Genomic DNA, 19,318 nt, shown 5'->3' on the forward strand with positions numbered 1-19,318 from the left:
AAGATAATGTCAGTACCCAACTTTATCAATAAGGATTTGTGTGTACTAATAGATATCTTCTAGTTTTATAACATAATTTACTTAATTTTACTTCTAAAGTTAAAAGGTAAAACTATCCCCCTGTCAAAAGAAATATTATGTGTGACCATCACTTCATTCCTTAACTTTTCCCCCATTTAAAATGGGTTTGTAGTAATTTATTCTCTTATTGTATACCTCCCTCTCTACTTTTTCACTTAATTTAACCGGACATCCTCTGTCATATAACTTTTCTTTTAATAATTCCATTTCTCTTGAAAATTTCTCCTCTTCTGAACTTATTCTTGACAGTCTAACCATCTGTCCTTTAACCAATCCATATTTCGGTCTATAGGGCTGTTGGATACTATAAAGATGATTTGAAAAAGTGGATTTCCAATGAATAGTAGATTTGAATCTCTGTTTATCCAAACTTTTATATAGTTCATAATCTAAATAATTAATAGTTAAATCATTAAAATTATCTGTAAAGGATAACAAATCAGTAGATGCATTGATATGTAACATAAATTAAGATCCTCTAAAGAGCCTTCCTATATGAAAAAATATTGTCCAAAAATCCCTAAAATCAGATTCAAAAATAACATGCTTTTTCCATATCCACATGACTATACTGACATAAAATGGCACTGATGCTGCATCCATAGCTACCCCCTTTGTCTGTTTAAAAATCTCACTTAAAAAATGAAATTATTATAAAGAACAAGTTTTATCATTAAGGAAATATTTCTAACTTTTCTAGCAGTTGATTCCTTGAAGGAGACCAAAGTTTGTGAGAACCACTCTAATCCAATGTCATGTGGTATAGTCAAAAATAGATCTTTTGCATCTATGGTGACTAAAATATTATCAGTTTCAAAATGGGCATTATGTATCAAATCTAAGAAGTTCTAAGAGTCTTTTAAAATATGTACTTTATTATGAAAATAATTCAATTTGTAATCAAAATAGTTAGCAAGGGGTTTCAGTTTTAGACCCCACTGAGGAGATCACAGGTTTAAGTGGTGGGTCATTTAAACATGTATGTACTTTAGGGATGCTGAAAAATTAAGAGATAACTGGTTTGTGTGCATACATATAGTCATACTCTTTTCTGGTTAAATCATTTTTTATTAATACAAAGTTAAATCAATTGCTTTAAACATTAAATCCACTTCCTGGTATGAAACTGTGATGTAAGTGTTGGTATCACATAATAACTGAAGAATCTTTGATTATATAAAATTGTATCCATAAGCACCACCCCCCCCCCTTTATCAGGTTTGATGACTCTGATGGTTTTGTCTTTCCTCAGTTAATGAGTTAAATTATATAAAAATACTCTTAAGTCCAAGTAAATTTCTGAATTTGGATTCACATAATGTTTCAAATTGATTTAAACATGGTTAACTGGGGGGGAGTTGTATAAGCTCTTTTTCTTTGACCCCCCCTCCCCTGTGTGCTCCCCCCTTCTAAAATTAATTGAAGATTAATTTTCCTGACAAACATTTTCAATTCAATCAGTATATTCACCAAAGAAATATCCTTAGCTGGTACAAAGGTTAAATCCCTTGCTAAAAAGACTGACATAAACCGCATCAAATTCTAAATCACTGTAATTATAAATATAAAACCCCTTGAAAGAAGAAATCTTATGGGGAACAGTTAATAGGTTCACCCCCCTTGACCTGTTACTCCTGGATGTATTCTGAGCCTCTCCTCCCATAACTGTAGGAGTTGTATGCCGTGCTATCTGCTTGGAACATCTCAAGGGCGGAAATTCAGAACCATTAACATAATTAACAGGATCGACCTAATTTACATCAGTAACAAGTACATTATCACCAAAATTACATAAATCATTTTTACCAGATTTGTTTTTCAGCAGGTATACATTTCCCATCTCATAGTCTTTCAAGTCTGTCAATAATTACTTGCATTTACATTGATAATTACTAAGACAGTCACTCTTGACCTTTTTAATGATGTCATTATTTTTTTTTACTGTCAAACAATAAATCATTGGTGATAAATACCTCCAAGTCCTTGACCCCACCCACCAAAATGTCCATAGCAAGAGCATTGTCCTTCAAGATTAAAGAAACCAATTCTAATCCAGATTGGTTAAAAAAAACTCCACCTGTCTTGATGAAACACTGACCCAGTGAAGACACCATTTGGGAATTTGAAGAAATGTAAACCCATGGGAACTCTTTTTATTCTTAATACATTCTCACAAGAATGCATTGTCCAACTGAAGGGTTTTATATTTTTTCAACTTTTTTTTTCAGATTTCACCAGACACTGATTGAGGGGAAAATGTGAATCTCTAATGGCACACCTTCCTGTATGGTTAGACAAAAATGATTGGTCTAGCCAGTCATGAACTCATGAACCTAGTCATGAAAGTCCAAAACTTGTAAAATGCCTTAAAAAATATATCGCATTAGTGATAGAAAACAAATATTTTGAATGTTGTATGGCTTTAAACATCATTCCCAAAGGCTTACGCTTATTCAGAAGCCAAATGGAGTCACCCTGGAAGATCGTTTCTACAACGATTTAGTAACATTTTTTAATGACTGTGGATTACAGTTATTGAGATTATTAATCAAGCACAATACTACCAACATCGGTTTTATCAAAAACAAAACAGTTTCCCTTAACCAATTAGTGACTAATGTGATTGGACAAGTACCTCAATTACAGGAAGAATATGAGGAGGTCATTCGATTCAGCTGTTGAAAAGTTTGAAAAACGTATTATTATTAGAAAAAACTACAGCGGGATGAACAAGCATATGCGAATAAGGGTTTATATCACATCATCGAAAGCTCAAACTTACGAAGCGCACAACATCGAACACAATATCTCGAACCAACAAAACATCGAAACATTGTGAATGGCTGTCCCCAATGGGGACATGGAACATTAAGGGTGTAAGCAGGAGGGCAAGCCTCCCTGCACCCCCCACACCCCTGCTACTTAAATATACCAACTCTGAGATTGCGCTACAGTGTAGGAAACATAAATCTTCCATTTCCGCACTGTAGTGCACTGAAGTGTGATCTCCAATGTGGTATATTTAAGTGGCAGGGGGTGTGGGGGTGTAGGGGTGCAGGGGGTCTTGCCCCTGCATGTAGCATTATTTTGTTAACATGTACTCCACATTTTGTTGTTTTTCTCCCCCTTTTGATGTTATGCGGTTCGATGTATTGTGTTTGATGTTGTGCGCTTCAGAATTTTGAGCTTTCGATGATGTGATATGCACCCACAAATAAGACTGCTTACACTGTTATTACTATGAAGACTGGTAGAGAAGGGTGAAGGCTGCCAGCCTAGTCAAATAGAATTTGATACATAATTCTATCATTTGTAAATATAAATGTAAACTACAGGCTTGTTGTTTTAAATTTAAAGAAATGCTGTTACAAAAATGTGTCAATAGTGCTCTCTACTGACCCAGTAAAAGCATGTGGTGACCCTTTCAAGGGAATAGTGGTGCTGAATAGTCTAGATGAAGAAATTCTTTCTATTGTTTTAACCAAGAGTTAAATTGCTAGACTTAAACATGCACATGTATTTTTATTGCTCTGTTCCCAACCAGCTGCAAGATAACAAAAGGGAGATGTTAAGAATGTAAATGTAGTTAATGTGTCAGCCTGGGAACTCCAGGAAGTGTAAACAAATGATGTAATGTTTTATCAGAACTGCAGTTTCAATTTAAACAGTGAAAACCAGAAATTATTAAGCATTTTGATCTTGGATATCCAACTCATCAGCACTCTGCATATTGCCTGAATAAGTTATTTTAGAAGTATGTTTTCTTGTAGTAATAGCTAGGAAATTAGAAGAAAGTTAGACTAAGTGTTTTTCTGTTATGTCAGAAACTGGATTATTTTAAGTTTCTGTGTGATCTCTGAACTCTTGAATAGCAGTGTGGTGTAGTAGTATTGTCTTGTGTTTTAATTATTTATTATTAAATATTTTAAAAATCTTTTACCTGTGGCTGGTTTGTGTAGAGTTAAGTTAAGCTCTAGAGTACATTCCATATTTATAGAGTTTATTGTACAAGGCCACTCTAATAAGCTTTGACTGATTAGTCACACTTACCAATTGGATAATAACATTGCACAGTAATAATCGGACACCGTTTTAAGGACTTTTGGGTAGCTGATAATTATTAGCTGGTGGTGGCAGTAATTACTACCATATAGCCTGGGTAAAGAGACACATCTGGAGAATCTGTGTCAGCCTTTCCCAGAAGTGTCTGTGAAGTTGAATAAATACTTATCTCAAAGTGTGTGTGTGTGTGTGTGTGTGTGTGTGTGTGTGTGTGTGTGTGTGTGTGTGTGTGTGTGTGTCAGCTACTTGGACAGGGACACAAAGTACTGGCTGGACAGAGAGGGTACTGGAGGTTAGTTTGCTAGCTAGGCTGAGATCTGGACCCTATAGCTGTGCCAGTGGGGAGTCTTATTGAGGACCTGGGGAGCAAGGGAGCAACCAGCCCCAGACTGACTGTGAACTCTATGTGCACTTAAGGGAAATTGTACTTTACTGTGTGTATTTGTTATCCTTTCCTCTTATATGAGATGCCCTCTCTGGTGTTAGTGCTGAGGATTGAGGCTTCTTGATTGCTGGGCCGGGGCACGGTCATCACATGTGGTTTGCAGTGGTGGGATCCACTTCACATTTGTGGTTTGCAGTGTTTGGGATATCCACATCACATATTAAGTAGTTGGCAAATACTAATTGGTTTGTAGTGGTGTGGGTAGAGTGAATCCTGTACCTTATGTGCAGTGATCTCTAAAGGTGTTTTGTACTCTAAATCAGCCACACAGTGAATACTCAGAGTTCAGATCACAATTGTTTTATTTATTTTGTTAGCTTAGTTAGACAGGGTGAGCAGGCAGTGTGTCAGCAGAGGAGTATGGAAAGCTGACAAGGAGCCAGCTGGTGGAGATGTGCCAGGCTAGGGGACTGGTGCATGGAAACCTGACTAAGGCAGACCTGATTGCAGTCTTGGTTACAGCTGCATCAGAAAACAGCATCCAGGAGGACAATCAGACTGGCAGTGGAGAAACAATATCCTCAGAGAATGGACAGCTCAACCTTTCTGCAAATGACAATCAGACTGGCAGTGGAGATACAATATCTTCGGAGAATGAACAGCTCAACCTTTCTGCAGTGGACTTAAAAATCCAGCTGGAGCTAAAGAGACTTGAGTTGGAGACCAGGCATTTGGAGATAAAAGCTGAAGAAAAGGAGTGTCAGAGGAGGCATGAGAGGGAAATACTGACTCTTTGCCAGAGACATGGTGGTAATGGGGAAGGGAATAACTGGACCCCAGAAACACAAGAGGTCAATACATTTCTTCCGCAATTTAAAGAGGGGGATAATTTTGATAGTTTCATTCATATGTTTGAGCGAGTATGCAAACAGTATAGTGTTGACTAGAGGCTATGGGTATGGTTCCTGACCCCCTTACTCCATGGGAAAGCTGTAACTTTTCTATCAAAAATGCCTGACTCTGTCTGTTTTAATTATACTGCTGTAAAAAATGTATTTTAGAATGTTTTAAGCTAATACCTGAAATGTACAGGAAAAAGTTTTGTGAGCATAGACGCAAGCCAGATGAAAATGTATGTGAATATGTTGCTGAACTGAGCACTTATTTTCATAGCTGGGTGAGTGGATGTCAGGTCACCACTTTTGAAGGACTGGCAGACCTTTTGGTGAGGGAACAAGCCCTTCGCACTTTGCCTGAGGACATGAGGATCTGGTTAGCTGATAGACAATGTGCAACTTCGGATGAGTTGGGGAAGAAGGGAGACCTATACCTGGCCAGCAGGGCAGCCTGAAGGAGACCCCCAGTACTGCTCATGGGTCTAAAGGAACCCATGGTGGGCAGCACAGACTGCCACAACAGAATCTGCCAGTAGCAGGGGAAGCCACTAGTCCAGGTAGACATCCAGGAGCTAGGGTTAAATGTTTTGAATGCAACCAGTGGGGCCATGTGGCATACAGGTGTCCATGGAGGCAAGGTGGGGAACCAAAGGTGAGGGAGCCAGTAAGTGGAAAAGATGAAATGCCAATAGTAGGTTGTCTTGAGATGACAGGGGTACTAAACTACCATCCTGCAGATGTCCTGAGAGGGAAGGATTTGGACGAGACAGTACCATGTGCATATGCAGTTACATGTAGTGAGGCTAGGAGACAAGCATGTGGTTCTGGTAGCCTGAGGGAGACCCAAACAGACTGCATAATTGCAGTGAGGACTGGTGAGGCGGTTACTTCAGGGAGTGAGCTATGCTGTAGCAGTGAGACTGAAGGTGAGCCACAGCTACTTGTGGGTACTGATGTTCCCTTGTACAGAGTGACTGCAAAGGTAGAGGTGAGTAGTAGTACCCAGGCTGACAGTGAGGCACCATTGTCAGAGGATGCCAGGCTTCCTGTGGAAGGGAAACTGGGAAAGGTTATAAGGAGAGAGTTGAGACAGATTCAGCTCTTAGACCCTACATTGCAAGGCCTGAGGCAGGTAGCTAGAGAGGCACCCGATTCTCAACGAAAGGGGGAATCTGTATACTGGGACAAAGGGTTACTGTACATGGAGTGGACCCCTTAGGGAGAGCTAGAAGGTGAGAGAGTACAGCAGTTGGTAGTGCCTAGAGCCTACCATCTGGCGCTTCTAGCCATAGCCCATGATATTCCCTTTGCAGGTCATATGAGCATAAAACATAAAAAGAGGTGTATTATGCAGAACTTCTATTGGCCTGGAATTTCCAGAGATGTAACAGGGTACTGCAGGACCTGTGAGCAGTACCAAAAGGCAGGCAAGGCAGGAGACAGAGTGAGAGCTCCTTTGATGCCTTTGCCTGTGATTGAGTAGCCATTTCAGAGGGTAGCTATGGATATTGTGGATCCTCTGAGTACCCCAAGTTCCACAGGGAAAAAGTATATCCTAGTGGTAGTGGATTATTCTACATGATACCCTGAGGTGGTGGCTTTGTTCTCCATTGAGGCAGAAAAGGTGGAAAATGCTTTGTTAGAGATTTTCAGCAGGGTAGGTTTTCCAAATAAAATACTGTCTGACAGAGTTGCCAATTTCCTGTCAGACCTGCTGGCTTGTCTGTGGAAGTCCTGTGAGGTGAAGCACATGAAGACCACCCCCTACCATCCCCAGACTAATGATCTTGTTGAGAGGTTATACTCTACAATCAAATCCATCCTAATGGCATTTGTAGATCAGTTTAAGAGGGAGTGTGACAAATATTTGCCCCATCTGTTGTTTGCTTACAGAGAAATTTCTCAGGAATCCACAGGTTTCTCACCCTTGGAGTTGCTCTGTGGGCACAGGGTGAGGGGACCGCTAAATTTAATTTGAGATGAGTGGGAAGGTGAGTGTGAACCTCACAAGGAGTCTGCTGTGGCATACATCCTAAACCTCAGGACAAGGCTGACGGAACAGATGGGCTTGGCCCAGGAGAACCTTGTAGAAGCCCAACAACAGAAAAAGGTGTGGTATGACAGGAATGCTCGAGCTAGAGAGCATGCTGTGGGGCAGCAGGTAATGGTTCTTATTCCTGTTAGGCACAACAAGCTGCAAGCAGCTTTGGAGGGACCCTACAAGGTGGTAAGAAAGGTAAGTGATGTTAACTACATGGTGGGACTGCTAGGCAGATGGCAGGGGCACAAACTGTACCATGTTAACATTATGAAACCTTACCATGATAGGGAGGCCCTTGTGCTGAGAATTTGCAGTGGACTGCAGGAGGAGTCTGAACGAGATCTGGGGACTGATCTCCTCAGTGAGGCTCGGGCTGACACCTCAGTGGAACAGGTAACAATATCCCAGCAGCTATCTCCTACCCAGGTTTGAGAAATTCTAGCAGTGTTGCAGAAATTTGGGGACATGTTCACTGGGAAACCAGGGTGCACCCTCCTGGTGCAGCACCGGGTGGATACAGGACCCAAAAGGCCTACTAGGTAGGCCCCTTATAGGGTGCCTGAGAGAGTCAGACAGACTCTGAGGGAAGAGGTACAGGAAATGTTGGAACTAGGGGTGAATCAAGAGTCCAACAGTCCCTGGGCCTCCCCAGTGGTGCTGGTGCCAAAGAAGGATGGCAGCACCAGGTTCTGTGTGGATTACAGGAAATTAAATAGTCACAGAGAGTTGGATGCTTACCCCATGCCTAGGACAGAGGAGGCCCTAGAGCAGCTCGGTGGGGCTTAGTATCTTACAACCATTGATCTTACCAAGGGTTACTGGCAGGTGCCATTGACTCCCAGTGCTAGAGAGAAGTCAGCCTTTGTGATTCCTTTTGGCTTGTATGAGTTCACAAAGATGCTCTTTGGGATGAAGAATGCCCCAGCGACTTTCCAGAGGCTGGTGGATAATATCCTAGCAGGAGCAGGAGGGTTTGCTCTTGCTTACCTAGATGATATTGCCATCTACAGCCATTCCTGGCCAGAGCACCTTCAGCATGTCAGGGAGTTGCTGGGCAGACTACAGAGGGCAGGGTTGACCATTAAGCCGAGCAAATGTCAGGTGGGTATGGCAGAGGTCTCCTACCTAGGACATAGAGTGAAGAGTGGTAAGATAAGGTCAGAACCTGCAAAAATGGAAGCGATTCAGGCATGGCCTGCACCTGTTATTAGAAAGCAGGTGAGGGCATTCTTAGGGACAGCAGGGTACTACAGAAAGTTTGTCCCCAGTTACAGTACCATAGCTACTGCCCTCACAGACCGGACCGGGAAGAACAGGCCAGATAAAGTAGTGTGGACCACAGCATGTGAGCAGGCATTCCAGAAGCTTAAAGAAGGTTTGGGAGGACCCCCCTGTGTTAGCCAGTCCAGATTACAGCAAAGAATTTGTTGTGCAAGTGGATGCTTTGAACCATGGGGTGGGGGCTGTACTTAGCCAGATTTCTCCAGAGGGGGAAGAGCACCCAGTTGTTTACCTCAGTCATAGGCTCCAACCCAGGGAGGAATGTTATGCAGCTGTAGAAAGGGAATGTCTAGCCATAGTGTGGGCACTGCAGAAACTTCAGCCTTACCTGTATAGAAGAAAATGCACTGTTATGACAGATCACAACCCTCTAACGTGGTTATACAGAGCCAGTCAGCAAAATGCCAAGCTGCTAAGATGGAGCTTGGGGTTGCAAGCATATATGTCAGTGCAACACTGCAGTTGGAGTAGCAATGCCACTCCAAATGGGCTCTCAAGACAGGGAATGGGTGAGGTACACTCAGATAGACCTAACCCTCTAAAGCAGTGTTTATCAAGGTCACTTCAAAAACTAGCTTGAGTTCTCCAGGGGGAGAGATGTGAAGACTGGTAGAGAAGGGTGAAGGCTGCCAGCCTAGTCAAATATAAATTTGATACATAATTCTATCATTTTTAAATATAAATGTAATCTGCAGGCTTGTTGTTTTAAATGTAAAGAAATGCAGTTAAAATGTGGCAACAGTGCTCTCTACTGACCCAGTAAAACATATGGTGACCCTTTCAAGGGAACAGTGGTGGCAAATAGTCTAGACGAAGAAATTCTTTCTATTGTTTTAACCAAGAGTTAAATTGCTAGACTTAAACATGCAAATGTATTTTTATTGCTCTGTTCCTGACCAGCTGCAAGATAACAAAAGGGAGATGTTAAGAATGCAAATGTAGTTAATGTGTCAGCCTAGGAACTCCAGGAAGTGCAAACAAATGATGTAATGTTTTATCAGAACTGCAGTTTCAATTTAAACAGTGAAAACCAGAAATTATTAAGCATTTTGATCTTGGATATCTAACTCATCAGCACTCTGCCTGTAGTCTTAAGTAAGTTATTTTTGAAGTATGTTTTCTTGTAGTAATAGCTAGGAAATTAGAAGAAAGTTAGACTAAGTGTTTTTCTGTTATGTCAGAAACTGGATTATTTTAAGTTTCTGTGTGATCTCTGAACTCTTGAATAGCAGTGTGGTGTAGTAGTATTGTCTTGTGTTTTAATTATTTATTTTTAAATATTTTAAAAATCTTTTACCTGTGGCTGGTTTGTGTAGAGTTAAGTTAAGCTCTAGAGTACATTCCATATTTATAGAGTTTATTGTACAAGGCCACTCTAATAAGCTTTGACTGATAAGTCACACTTACCAATTGGATAATAACATTGCACAGTAATAATCGGACACCCTTTTAAGGACTTTTGGGTAGCTGATAATTATTAGCTGGTGGTGGCAGTAATTACTACCATATAGCCTGGGTAAAGGGACACATCTGGAGAATCTGTGTCAGCCTTTCCCAGGAGTGTCTGTGAAGTTGAACAAATACTTATCTCAAAGTGTGTGTGTGTGTGTGTGTGTGTGTGTGTGTGTGTGTGTGTGTGTGTGTGTGTGTGTGTGTGTGTGTGTGTCAGCTACTTGGACAGGGACACGAAGTACTGGCTGGACAGAGAGGGTACTGGAGGTTAGTTTGCTAGCTAGGCTGAGATCTGGACCCTATAGCTGTGCCAGTGGGGAGTCTTATTGAGGACCTGGGGAGCAAGGGAGCAACCAGCCTCAGACTGACTGTGAACTCTATGTGCACTTAAGGGAAATTGTACTTTACTGTGTGTATTTGTTATCCTTTCCTCTTATATGAGATGCCCTCTCTGGTGTTAGTGCTGAGGATTGAGGCTTCTTGATTGCTGGGCCAGGGCGCGGTCATCACATGTGGTTTGCAGTGGTGGGATCCACTTCACATTTGTGGTTTGCAGTGTTTGGGATATCCACATCACATATTAAGTAGTTGGCAAATACTAATTGGTTTGTAGTGGTGTGGGTAGAGTGAATCCTGTACCTTATGTACAGTGATCTCTAAAGGTGTTTTGTACTCTAAATCAGCCACACAGTGAATACTCAGAGTTCAGATCACAATTGTTTTATTTCTTTTGTTAGCTTAGTTAGACAGGGTGAGCAGGCAGTGTGTCAGCAGAGGAGTATGGAAGGCTGACAAGGAGCCAGCTGGTGGAGATGTGCCAGGCTAGGGGACTGGTGCATGGAAACCTGACTAAGGCAGACCTGATTGCAGTCTTGGTTACAGCTGCATCAGAAAACAGCATCCAGGAGGACAATCAGACTGGCAGTGGAGAAACAATATCCTCAGAGAATGGACAGCTCAACCTTTCTGCAAACGACAATCAGACTGGCAGTGGAGATACAATATCTTCGGAGAATGAACAGCTCAACCTTTCTGCAGTGGACTTAAAAATCCAGCTGGAGCTAAAGAGACTTGAGTTGGAGACCAGGCATTTGGAGATAGAAGCTGAAGAAAAGGAGTGTCAGAGGAGGCATGAGAGGGAAATACTGACTCTTTGCCAGAGACATGGTGGTAATGGGGAAGGGAATAACTGGACCCCAGAAACACAAGAGGTCAATACATTTCTTCTGCAATTTAAAGAGGGGGATAATTTTGATAGTTTCATTCATATGTTTGAGCGAGTATGCAAACAGTATAGTGTTGACTAGAGGCTATGGGTATGGTTCCTGACCCCCTTACTCCATGGGAAAGCTGTAACTTTTCTATCAAAAATGCCTGACTCTGTCTGTTTTAATTATACTGCTGTAAAAAAATGTATTTTAGAATGTTTTAAGCTAATACCTGAAATGTACAGGAAAAAGTTTCGTGAGCATAGACGCAAGCCAGATGAAAATGTATGTGAATATGTTGCTGAACTGAGCACTTATTTTCATAGCTGGGTGAGTGGATGTCAGGTCACCACTTTTGAAGGACTGGCAGACCTTTTGGTGAGGGAACAAGCCCTTAGCACTTTGCCTGAGGACATGAGGATCTGGTTAGCTGATAGACAATGTGCAACTTCGGATGAGTTGGGGAAGAAGGGAGACCTATACCTGGCCAGCAGGGCAGCCTGAAGGAGACCCCCAGTACTGCTCATGGGTCTAAAGGAACCCATGGTGGGCAGCACAGACTGCCACAACAGAATCTGCCAGTAGCAGGGGAAGCCACTAGTCCAGGTAGACATCCAGGAGCTAGGGTTAGATGTTTTGAATGCAACCAGTGGGGCCATGTGGCATACAGGTGTCCATGGTGGCAAGGTGGGGAACCAAAGTTGAGGGAGCCAGTAAGTGGGAAAGATGAAATGCCAATAGTAGGTTGTCTTGAGATGACAGGGGTACTAAACTACCATCCTGCAGATGTCCTGAGAGGGAAGGATTTGGATGAGACAGTACCATGTGCATATGCAGTTACATGTAGTGAGGCTAGGAGACAAGCATGTGGTTCTGGTAGCCTGAGGGAGACCCAAACAGACTGCATACTTGCAGCGAGGACTGGTGAGGTGGTTACTTCAGGGAGTGAGCTATGCTGTAGCAGTGAGACTGAAGGTGAGCCACAGCTACTTGTGGGTACTGATGTTCCCTTGGACAGAGTGACTGCAAAGGTAGAGGTGAGTAGTAAGTACCCAGGCTGACAGTGAGGCACCATTGTCAGAGGATGCCAGGCTTCCTGTGGAAGGGAAACTGGGAAAGGTTACAAGGAGAGAGTTGAGACAGATTCAGCTCTTAGACCCTACATTGCAAGGCCTGAGGCAGGTAGCTAGAGAGGCACCCGATTCTCAACGAAAGGGGGAATCTGTATACTGGGACAAAGGGTTACTGTACATGGAGTGGACCCCTTAGGGAGAGCTAGAAGTTGAGAGAGTACAGCAGTTGGTAGTGCCTAGAGCCTACCATCTGGCGCTTCTAGCCATAGCCCATGATATTCCCTTTGCAGGTCATATGAGCATAAAACATAAAAAGAGGTGTATTATGCAGAACTTCTATTGGCCTGGAATTTCCAGAGATGTAACAGGGTACTGCAGGACCTGTGAGCAGTACCAAAAGGCAGGCAAGGCAGGAGACAGAGTGAGAGCTCCTTTGATGCCTTTGCCTGTGATTGAGTAGCCATTTCAGAGGGTAGCTATGGATATTGTGGATCCTCTGAGTACCCCAGGTTCCACAGGGAAAAAGTATATCCTAGTGGTAGTGGATTATTCTACATGATACCCTGAGGTGGTGGCTTTGTTCTCCATTGAGGCAGAAAAGGTGGAAAATGCTTTGTTAGAGATTTTCAGCAGGGTAGGTTTTCCAAATAAAATACTGTCTGACAGAGTTGCCAATTTCCTGTCAGACCTGTTGGCTTGTCTGTGGAAGTCCTGTGGGGTGAAGCACATGAAGACCACCCCCTACCATCCCCAGACTAATGATCTTGTTGAGAGGTTAAACTCTACAATCAAGTCCATCCTAATGGCATTTGTAGATCAGTTTAAGAGGGAGTGTGACAAATATTTGCCCCATCTGTTGTTTGCTTACAGAGAAATTTCTCAAGAATCCACAGGTTTCTCACCCTTGGAGTTGCTCTGTGGGCATAGGGTGAGGGGACCTCTAAATTTAATTTGAGATGAGTGGGAAGGTGAGTCTGCTGTGGCATACATCCTAAACCTCAGGACAAGGCTGCCGGAACAGATGGGCTTGGCCCAGGAGAACCTTGTAGAAGCCCAACAACAGAAAAAGGTGTGGTATGACAGGAATGCTCGAGCTAGAGAGCATGCTGTGGGGCAGCAGGTAATGGTTCTTCTTCCTGTTAGGCACAACAAGCTGCAAGCAGCTTTGGAGGGACCCTACAAGGTGGTAAGAAAGGTAAGTGATGTTAACTACATGGTGGGACTGCTAGGCAGATGGCAGGGGCACAAACTGTACCATGTTAACATTATGAAACCTTACCATGATAGGGAGGCCCTTGTGCTGAGAATTTGCAGTGGACTGCAGGAGGAGTCTGAATGAGATCTGGGGACTGATCTCCTCAGTGAGGCTCGGGCTGACACCTCAGTGGAACAGGTAGCAATATCCCAGCAGCTATCTCCTACCCAGGTTTGAGAAATTCTAGCAGTGTTGCAGGAATTTGGGGACATGTTCACTGGGAAACCAGGGTGCACCCTCCTGGTGCAGCACCGGGTGGATACAGGACCCAAAAGGCCTACTAGGTAGGCCCCTTATAGGGTGCCTGAGAGAGTCAGACAGACTCTGAGGGAAGAGGTACAGGAGATGTTGGAACTAGGGGTGAATCAAGAGTCCAACAGTCCCTGGGCCTCCCCAGTGGTGCTGGTGCCAAAGAAGGATGGCAGCACCAGGTTCTGTGTGGATTACAGGAAATTAAATAGTCACAGAGAGTTGGATGCTTACCCCATGCCTAGGACAGAGGAGGCCCTAGAGCAGCTCGGTGGGGCTTAGTATCTTACAACCATTGATCTTACCAAGGGTTACTGGCAGGTGCCCTTGACTCCCAGTGCTAGAGAGAAGTCAGCCTTTGTGACTCCTTTTGGCTTGTATGAGTTCACAAAGATGCTCTTTGGGATGAAGAATGCCCCAGCGACTTTCCAGAGGCTGGTGGATAATATCCTAGCAGGAGCAGGAGGGTTTGCTCTTGCTTACCTAGATGATATTCCCATCTACAGCCATTCCTGGCCAGAGCACCTTCAGCATGTCACGGAGTTGCTGGGCAGACTACAGAGGGCAGGGTTGACCATTAAGCCGAGCAAATGTCAGGTGGGTATGGCAGAGGTCTCCTACCTAGGACATAGAGTGAAGAGTGGTAAGATAAGGTCAGAACCTGCAAAAATGGAAGCCATTCAGGCATGGCCTGCACCTGTTATTAAAAAGCAGGTGAGGGCATTCTTAGGGACAGCAGGGTACTACAGAAAGTTTGTCCCCAGTTACAGTACCATAGCTACTGCCCTCACAGACTGGACCAGGAAGAACAGGCCAGATAAAGTAGTGTGGACCACAGCATGTGAGCAGGCATTCCAGAAGCTTAAAGAAGGTTTAGGAGGACCCCCCTGTGTTAGCCAGTCCAGATTACAGCAAATAATTTGTTGTGCAAGTGGAAGCTTTGAACCATGGGGTGGGGGCTGTACTTAGCCAGATTTCTCCAGAGGGGGAAGAGCACCCAGTTGTTTACCTCAGTCATAGGCTCCAACCCAGGGAGGAATGTTATGCAGCTGTAGAAAGGGAATATCTAGCCATAGTGTGGGCACTGCAGAAACTTCAGCCTTACCTGTATAGAAGAAAATGCACTGTTATGACAGATTACAACCCTCTAACATGGTTAAACAGAGCCAGTCAGCAAAATGCCAAGCTGCTAAGATGGAGCTTGGGGTTGCAAGCATATATGTCAGTGCAACACTGCAGTTGGAGTAGCAATGCCACTCCAGATGGGCTCTCAAGACAGGGAATGGGTGAGGTACACTCAGATAGACCTAACCCTCTCAAGCAGTGTTTATCAAGGTCACTTCAAAAACTAGCTTGAGTTCTCCAGGGGGAGAGATGTGAAGACTGGTAGAGAAGGGTGAAGGCTGCCAGCCTAGTCAAATATAAATTTGATACATTATTCTGTCATTTTTAAATATAAATGTAATCTACAGGCTTGTTGTTTTAAATGTAAAGAAATGCAGTTAAAATGTGGCAACAGTGCTCTCTACTGACCCAGTAAAACATATGGTGACCCTTTCAAGGGAACAGTGGTGCCAAATAGTCTAGATGAAGAAATTCTTTCTATTGTTTTAACCAAGAGTTAAATTGCTAGACTTAAACATGCAAATGTATTTTTATTGCTCTGATCCTGACCAGCTGCAAGATAACAAAAGGGAGATGTTAAGAATGTAAATGTAGTTAATGTGTCAGCCTAGGAACTCCAGGAAGTGCAAACAAATGATGTAATGTTTTATCAGAACTGCAGTTTCAATTTAAACAGTGAAAACCAGAAATTATTAAGCATTTTGATCTTGGATATCTAACTCATCAGCACTCTGCCTGTAGTCTTAAGTAAGTTATTTTTGAAGTATGTTTTCTTGTAGTAATAGCTAGGAAATTAGAAGAAAGTTAGACTAAGTGTTTTTCTGTTATGTCACAACCGTACTACTGAATTATTTTAAGTTTCTGTGTGATCTCTGAACTCTTGAATAGCACTATGGTGTAGTAGTACTGTCTTGTGTTTTAATTATTTATTAATAAATATTTTAAAAACCTTTTATCTGTGGCTGGTTTGTGTAGAGTTAAGTTAAGCTCTAGAGTACATTGCATATTTATGGAGTTTATTGTACAAGGCCACTCTAATAAACCTTGACGTATTAGTCAAACTTACTAATTGGATAATAATATTGCACAGTAATAATTGGACACCCTTTTAAGGGCCTTTGAGTAGCTGATAAATATTAGCTGGTGGTGGCAGTAATTACTGCCATATAACCCGGGTAAAGGGGCACAGCTGGAGAATCTGTGTCAGCCTTTCCCAGGAGTGTCTGTGAAGTTGTATAAATACTTATCTCAAAGTGTGTGTGTGTGTGTGTGTGTGTGTGTGTGTGTGTGTGTGTGTGTGTGCGCGTGTGTGTGTGTGTGTGTGTGTGTGTGTCAGCTACTTGGGCAGGGACACAAAGCACTGGTTAGACGGAGAGGATACTGGAGGTTAGCTTGCCAGCTAGGCTGAGATCTGGACCCTATAACTGTGCCAGGGGGGAGTCTTATTGGGGACATGGGGAGCAAGGGAGCAACCAGCCCCAGACTGACTGTGCTCTCAGTGTGCACTTAAGGGAAATTGTACTTTACTGTGTGTATTTGTTATCCTTTCCTCTTATATGATATGCATTCTCTGGTGTTAGTGGTGAGGATTGAGGCTCCTTGATTGCTGGGCCAGGGCGCGGTCATCACAATTGCAACCACTGCTTCAAATTATTCAACGAGATTTACTAATAAAAGTCAAGCTTCTTTAAGAAGACTGAACAGCTATTCCTTCATAGCAAATACAGAAGAACAAGACCATCCTTCAGATTGTGATGACATTACCGAAGAAGTTACAGAAGGAACCACTTAAGTCGTGGAACAGGAAAAAAACGTTGGATTTACCCTATAAAATCAATGAGCAATCTGAACAGATTAGTATCTCAAGTAAGGGTAATTCAAAAAATGGATAGGGAAAGAAAGGGACAAAAAGATAAACTTTATAAAACTGTTAAACTCTTATAAATCAAAAAGGTATGATGTTAAGATATTTAATGTATCTGATTTTGTATTAAGTGCTGAACATTATAGAGTGTTAAGATACAGCTTCAACTTTGTACCAAGTCATAGAGCAAATATAACAGAAGCTCTGCAGCAGTTAAAATTGTTTAAATGCAGGATAAATCAGAATTGTTTGTTAAAGAACATTGCTATTCCTGACATTTACAGGAAACCATCACTATATAACCCTTGTTTAAATTATACCATCAGAATGTTCGAGGACATCTGTAAGAAGGAAATAAGACAGACATTGGACCAAAAAACTAAGTTTAAATTTTACAATTTAATCCGTAATGAAATAGAAGCATTTCATGATTTGCAAACCAAAAAACCCCATGGTTTATGACAGCCGCAAGGGAGGGGGATTGCCTGTTATGAATGAAAGCAAATATATAGAAAAAATGTTGAGCATGTTAAACAATATGGATGAGTACACAGAGGTTAGTTTGAGTGATATACATAAAAGTTATAATTTTATTAGAAGTTTTTTTATACAAACTTTTAATGATCGGTTATATAATTTATGGTTTGTTTCACTTCACTTTATGAATATTGAACATGTGAGAGTGGGTGTCCTATTTGGGATTCCCAAATTACATAAAGAGTCTGTTAATCACCATTTTGCCCCACTGTATCTATACCTAACAACATTTGTGTCATAATTGCAATGTATTTGGATAGTTTGTTCAATCTAAATTCATATTTGAGAGATTCTTGGGACTTTTTAGTCAAGTAAAGAGAGTTTAACACTTGTTATGATTACCAACATGAAAACATTAATTTTATTATGGTAGATGTTAATTCTCTCTTTACTTGTATACCACGTTCAGAAGGAGTTGAAACAGTGAGCAAATATTTACAAACTATACTAGTGATAAAGTTTACACTTGTAATTTAATGGAAATTATATTACAACACAATTATTTTGTTTTTGATAAGAAGTATTACAAAGAAACACGGGGATAGCAATGGGGCTAGTGCAGCCCCATCCTATGCTAACTTAATATTAGGATGGCGGGAAGAAGTGTTAACAAAATGCCCTATAATTAAACACATAGTGTTATACAAACGTTTTGTAGACAACCTTCTTTTTGTAGTAGATTTAAAGGAAAAGGATGTCAATAAGTTTATAGAAGTACTTAATAAGACATCTGATTATTTAAAATTTAAGGTTAGTGGATTTGGAACACAAACACATTATTAGGATGTAGATTTAGATTGGAATGTTGAAAATAAAGAAATTAATAGCAAAATTTATAGGAAAGAGACATTCTCTAACAAATATCTACATTATAATATTATATTATATTAACATTATATATATCGAGCCACGGTGGTGCAGCGGTTAGCATTGTCGCCTCACAGCAAAAGGTTCTCCCGTTCAATTCTCGGTTGGAGCACCTTCTATGTAGAGTCTGCTTGTCCTCCCCGTGGTCGAGTAATGTTAAAGACATGCAGTTAGGTGTGTGCATGAATGGGTGTGCCTTCTTCGAAGGTTGGGCGTCGGGCTGGCAACTCGGTACCATAAAAAAAATCCACTGCCAATCATTAGCAGACTGGAGGTCCACTGTGGTGACCCCTAATTGGGAAAAGCCAACAGAAATAAAAGTGGGCATCAAAATTTTATAAAGAAAAACATACCCAGAGGGAAAATAACGTGCGCATCCAAAATGACCACAAAGGGACAGCGACATTTTACAGAAAGTTATCTGTGGCTGGTTTGTGTAGAGTTAATAATAATAGAAATGTTTAAAGAAAGAGGATATAATGAAGAATTATTATAGCAGATCACATTAGAAGTTTACAAAAGAAGGGAATCATCATATGGGGCCCATATTAAAAGGAAGTTATGTTTTAGAAATTAACCAAAATAAAAATGGTTACGACAAGCGGAGTTCCACTTTTAAAATAGACATGTCTGTAGAGTCTAAGGCTGTACAAACCATTATTGAAAATAATTGGAAGGTGTTATAGGGTAACCAGGAACTGTGGAATACAGTAGAACAGTATCCTAGCTTTGTATATTACAAAACTAGGAGTTTTAAAAATTTGTTAGAAACTTCTGACACTGCAGTGGATTTTTCTCAAGCAGAGAGGGAAAACATATTTTAGCAAGGAGGAGGAGCATAGGGTGACATACAAGAGTGGAGAAAGATGCACACAGGTGGATTATATCTTATGCAGGAGGTCCCATTTGAAGGAGATTGGAGACTGTAAAGTGGTGACCAGG

The sequence above is a fragment of the Protopterus annectens genome, chromosome 2.part2, assembly GCF_019279795.1.
Source record: "Protopterus annectens isolate FY-2018-M chromosome 2.part2, PAN1.0, whole genome shotgun sequence".
Lineage (NCBI taxonomy): Eukaryota > Metazoa > Chordata > Ceratodontiformes > Protopteridae > Protopterus > Protopterus annectens.